Raw genomic sequence first — 6,220 nt, 5'->3', positions numbered from 1 at the left:
CACATGAGATGCACCATTTTGAGCGTGGCCGTTGCCAGTACCGCCTGACTGGCTCCCGTAGGATTTTCGAGCGAGATCGTCGCCAGTGCCCCTGGACTGGCTTGTGCGGGTGGCACATAAAAGACACCATTTCGAGCGTGGCCGTTTTCGTGCGGGTGACACGTAAAAGCACCCACTACACTCTCTGAGTGGTTGGCGTTAGGAAGGGCATCCAGCTGTAGAAACTCTGCCAAATTAGACTGGAGCCTGGTGTTGCCATCCGGTTTCACCAGTCCTCAGTCAAATCGTCCAACCCATGCTAGCATGGAAAGCGGACGTTAAACGATGATGATGATGATGATGATGATTATACATATTTTGTATAATGTGACTAATTCATATTTGCTAAAGAGACTAAAAACATGTTTTAGGTTTTATTTAAAATTTGAGAGAGAATTTTATTCATAGATGCAAAGGGAGGTGTAGCAGTAAAAAGGTTAAGAATCAAGGTGGTGAGCTGGTAGAAACGTTAGCACGCCGGGCGAAATGCTTAGCAGTATTTCGTCTGCTGCTACGTTCTGAGTTCAAATTCCGCTGAGGTCGACTTTGCCTTTCATCCTTTCGGGGTAGATAAATTAAGTACTAGTTAGGCACTGGGGTCGAGGTAATCGACTTAATCCCTTTGTCTGTCCTTGTTTGTCTCCTCTATGTGTAGCCCCTTGTGGGCAATAAAGAAATAACTAAAAAGGTTAAGAATCACTGGTCTATAGTCATCGAAATGAGAAGTAATTTCATAGACACTAGGAAAATGAATAATACCAGTTCATAGTCAATAGTACACAGTAGTTGGAATACTGTATCAAGAAGTCATAGCCATGATGCTGAGCTGGTTGCAGGTACATGTCATACGTGAAGTCGTGGCTGTGATGCTGCTACCTGGGTCACTTGTATAGGAGTTCATGCAGGTTGTATATTTGCTGTTGATCCATGGTGAGATAATTCATAAACAGTGAAGTGTTGGAACCTGGGTGAATTGCTTACTGAGCAATGTGTGTAGAGAGATGTTGACAATGTTAAGAAGGACACGATGATGGCAATGAAGATGGAGATTACTGTAAGGCTGTTGGATGAAGTTGGTGAGTCTCAACGTAGCTGCTGTGGTGGTGGTTGTCTGGTGTTGGCGTTGTCACTGGAACTGGCTGTGTCTTTAAGGTCAGTGGCTAGACCTTAAAAGGTCTGGAATCAAAGACCTCGGAAGGAGGAAAACTCAAGTTTTTATAAGAAGCTGTAGGCTCAAAAACAGAATTATAAACAGGTTGTCCCACGTGATCATATTGAGGGCCTCCGACTGGTTATACATGTCAGTTGGCACAATTGAGTAAGAGACAAATTGTGCCAATGCCAATCAATCAGAGTAGTGGACACAACAGGATCCAAATAGCAGCCAAAGACTAGCCGTTCCATGCTACGTTCGAATGTACGTATATATAATAAATGGGAAAGAGGAATTTCACCTGCGTCTATGCTACAAGACAAATAATCACTCATCTAACTGACTTGCAAACAGAATACATCAGATAGTTCTGAAATATAGATGAAATGCATGAAGCTTGGAAATTCATCAGGAACCCATTTCAGTGTGAAGTGGCTGATGTTTTGGATGAAGTGCAAGGGGAGTTTCTTGAGCTGAAGTTCAACTCCCCAGCTAAGGGAGACTTCAGAGAAATGGATCTTGAAACGTTCTGGATCAAGTACTTCCCTGTTTACCCTCTGTTCTTACATAAGACTCTTTGAATTTTAGCTATGTTTGGATCCATGTATCTTTGTGAAGCTGCATTTTATTTGCTCATTGCTGTGAAGACCATGTACAGAAACAGAATGAACATTGAAAGGGACTTACATTGTGCACTCACTGGCATTCAAGCACACATTCAAGATCCTGTAGCCAAGAAGCAATGTCAAGTATTTCATTTTTTTGGATAATGTGTTTATACGTAAAAACTAGCAGAAATACCCTTTGTTGTCTGGGTTAATGAGAATAATGAAATTTAAAAACATCATCTAGATTACACAGGTCTCAACTACTAGTAGCTGAGATACCAACAATAAGAAATTTTTAGGGAAATTAACTAAGTGTACAGATTTAAGTAAAATTTTTGAAATTACTTCTGTCAGTAAATTATGAACTTACTTTTATCAGTAATTCCGTCAAAAAAAAAAAAAAAAAAACCCCACAAAACGTTGCAAAAGTAAATAAGAAATTTGTAGGCAAATTCAACGAAGTGTTCGGATTGAAGTGAAATCTATGAAGTTACTTCTGTCAGTAAATTATGTATGAAATAACTTTTATCAGTAATTGCGAACTTCTTTCAGTCAGTAATTTATTGTTGTTTGTAAATAGCAATTGAAAACTTAGATTGAAAACAATAACGATTGAACTTAAAGTGAAAACAATAGCATCTGAAAAATGAAGGTGAAAACAATAGAGAATGATATATATATATATATATATATAGAGAGAGAGAGAGAGAGAGCTAGTTAGACAAATAAGATAGGTATAGATAGGTAGATAAGATATAGACAGATAGATACAGAGAGATATCGAGATAGAGATGAATAGAGAGATGGATAGAGAGATATAATCGTCACTGACACTAGGAAACTGGAAGTAAATATTTAAAAAACCTTTCAAAGATGTGAATCTAATATAAAAAGCAATATCTTTTATTTTTTTATGACCAATGGACGTAAGGGAGACAATCAATTCTGAAACTTACTTCGTAAAGAATTACCTCCCTTCTCCCCATAACCCAGGAATGGGTGTTTTTGCCCCTAGGGTCCCATTACTCATTATGTGAAAAATTTTAAGAGTCTAAAACCATCCCCCGAACATAAGTAATGTATGTTCCCAGTTTGGAGAAAATCAGTTTAAAAATACGGCTGTTATAATCTTTTACACACATACAGACAGAATGGGATTATATTATAGATTATACATATTTTGTATAATGTGGCTAATTCATAGTTTAGATTTTATTTAAAATCTCAGAGGAAATTTTATTCATAGATGCAAGGTGGGGTGTGGAGAGCAGGACAAATTCCTAGGGGAGACATGGTTGTAAAAAGGTGAAGAACCACTGTACTAGAGTATGCCTATCTCTATTTTCAGTCTGTAACTTTCAAATATAATAAAATATTGGAAAGAGGGGCATTTGAGGTGTATGAAAGGCAGAGGTCTGTTTGAAAAGTGAAAGTGTGAGATAGAAGCATATGGGAAGAGAGAAAGGATGATGAATGACATGTAGGAAGTAAAAGTGAACTAAGTGGCTGTGAGTGGATGTGTGCGTGCGTGCGTGCATGTGTGTGTTTCTTGAAAATTGACAAAAATTCTTGGAAACAATGAATTGAAGTATCAAAGAGAGAAAGAGAGAAGTGGGTGTTTTAGTTTTATAAAATGAAGATCAAAAATAAGAACAAAATATATTAATCACATTGAAGCAGAAATCCCCAGAATATCTTTTAGTTTACTTAAATCTTCACACATCTCATTGATTTCTGTATCACTTTCTCTCTCCCCATATACTTATCTCGCACTTTTGCTTTTCAAACTCAGTCTCTACCTTTCAAATCCTCAACTCTTCCTAGTATTTCATAAAATTTGAAAGTTATAGACAGAAAAGAAGCAGAGATTTTAGAAAGGGGGGATCTCATCATCATCATCATTGTTTAATGTCCGCCTTCCATGCTAGCATGGGTTGGATGATTTCACTGAGGACTGGCGAACGACCCTCTTCGGTCATAAATGACCATGGGATTGCACCTAGAAAGTTACCCTCTGAGACACAAGTCCATGCAAGGTTTTTTATGGAAGACCAGCAGTCACTCATGCATACTTCTCCATTCCATGCTACTGATGTTATGCAAGGGAAAGGCAAAGGTCAATACAACTTGGCACCAGTGACGTTGCAACTCATTTCTACAGCTGAGTGAACTGGAACAACGTGAAATGAAGTGTCTTGCTCAAGGACACAACACACAGCCCAGTCTAAGAATTGATCTCACTACCTCATGATTGTAAGCCTGATGCTCTAACCACTGAGCCATGAGCCTTCACATAAAGAACGACAGAACTCGGATACAAATACAAGCCTGTAACGTTTTTGTTTATGATAAAAGTGCATAGTCTGTTATTTATTCAGAAGTAATGGGGAGGTTGTAGGAATGCAAAGTGCAGGATAGGTCAATGTAGTGTGATTCGATTTTTATTATAGCTCAAATATTGATTTACTTTTAAGTGAAGTAAATAAGAGGCAATTCAAAATACCCAGGAGAGAAGTACTTCTCTTATGGCATGGTTAAGATAAAATGAAATTGCCAGATGATATCTATTCTGATATTCCCTGGCATTATATCTTTGACTAAAGAACAACAACATGGAAACAAAATAAAATAAAATAATTCTTAGAATGTATGCAATATACCCCAAAGAAGCAGATATTGCACTTCAGATTATGATGATGATGATGATGAAGGCAATGAACTGGGAGAATCATTAGCATATTGGACAAAATGCTTTTTGTCTGTTTTTATGTTCTGAGTTCAAATTCTGCAGAGGCTGACTTAGCCTTTCATTCTTTTAGAGTTAATAATAATAAGATAAGCACCAGCTGAACACTGGAGTTGATGTAATTGGCTATTCTCCTCCCCCAAAATTTCAGGTCTTGTACCTATAGTAGAAAAGATTATTATTATTAAGGCAGCAAGCAGGTAGAGTCATTAGCAAACTGGGAAAAATACTCAGCGTGTCATTTCAACCATCTGTAAGGTCTTGGTTCAAATGCTACTGAGGCTGACTTTGCCTTTCATCCTGGGCTTGATGTAATCAATTTACCCTCACCCTAAGTTTGCTGTATATGATAACAATTCCAATCAGTTAAGATCAGAAGCCATGAGAACCACTACCTGGTACTGCATCAGGGCATTAATTATTATTATTATTATTATTGTTAAGGCAGCATGCTGGCAGAATCATTGGCATGCCGGGTGAAATGTTTAGCAGTATTTCATTTGCTGCTATGTTCTGACTTCAAATTCTACCGACATCGACTTTGCCTTTCATCCTTTTGAGGTTAATTAAATAAGTACCAGTTATACACTGAGGTCGATATAATCAACTTAATCTCTTACCCCAAATTTAAGGCCTTGTACTTCCAGTAGAAAGAATTATTATTATTGCCACTAGAATAAGAATAGCCTGGGCAAAGTTCAGAGAGCTCCTACTTCTACTGGTGGCAAAGGGCCTCTCGCTCAGAGTGAAAGGTAGATTGTACAATGCATGTGTGCGAACTGCTATGCTTCGCGGCAGTGAAACATGGGCCGTGACTGCTGAAGACATGCATAAGCTCGAAAGAAATGAAGCTAGCATGATCCGCTGGATGTGTAATGTCAGTGTGCCCTGAGAGAAATGTTGGACATAAAAAGCATCAGATGTGGTGTGCAAGAGAGATGACTGTGTTGGTATGGTCATGTACTATGGATGGATGAGGAGAGCTGTGTGAAGAGGTGTCACTCCCAAACAGTGGAAGGAACCCGTGGTAGAGGGAAACCCAAGAAGACATGGGATGAGGTGGTGAAGCATGACCTCCAAATATTGGGCCTCACAGAAGCAATGACGAAAGACCGAGACCTCTGGAGATATGCTGTGATTGAGAAGACCCGGCAAGTAAAGTGAGATCACAGCCGTAGCCTACACCAGTGGTGCATAACCAGGCCACTTAAAAAGTACCTTTGGATCGTCAGGCGACAATGCTTGAGAAGACCTATTGAGTCAAGTACATCAAAATCAAAATCAAATCAAATCACAAGGAAGTTTCTCTCACTTCTTCCTGTTTCTGTTGTACCTGTATTTCAAAGGGCCAGCCTTGTCACACTCTGTGTCACACTGAATCTCCCCGAGAACTACGTTAAGGGTACACGTGTCTGTGGAGTGCTTAGCCACTTGTACGCTAATTTCACGAGCAGGCTGTTCCGTTGATTGGATCAACTGGAACCCTCGTCGTCGTAAACGACGGAGTGCCACATGTTGATCCAATTGGGAGACTTTCGACCGACTAGAATTTAGAAATAGAATTGGGATAGTTATAATATTTAGTGGTGCATTCCGATTTACGGGGAGAAGGCGTTGGTTAAATATATAACTATATGAGCAATTTGGTTAGATCAAAAATAAAATAAAATAAAA

This window comes from Octopus bimaculoides, chromosome 9 (assembly GCF_001194135.2).
Source record: "Octopus bimaculoides isolate UCB-OBI-ISO-001 chromosome 9, ASM119413v2, whole genome shotgun sequence".
Taxonomy (NCBI): domain Eukaryota; kingdom Metazoa; phylum Mollusca; class Cephalopoda; order Octopoda; family Octopodidae; genus Octopus; species Octopus bimaculoides.
This window is presented reverse-complemented; position numbering follows the sequence as displayed.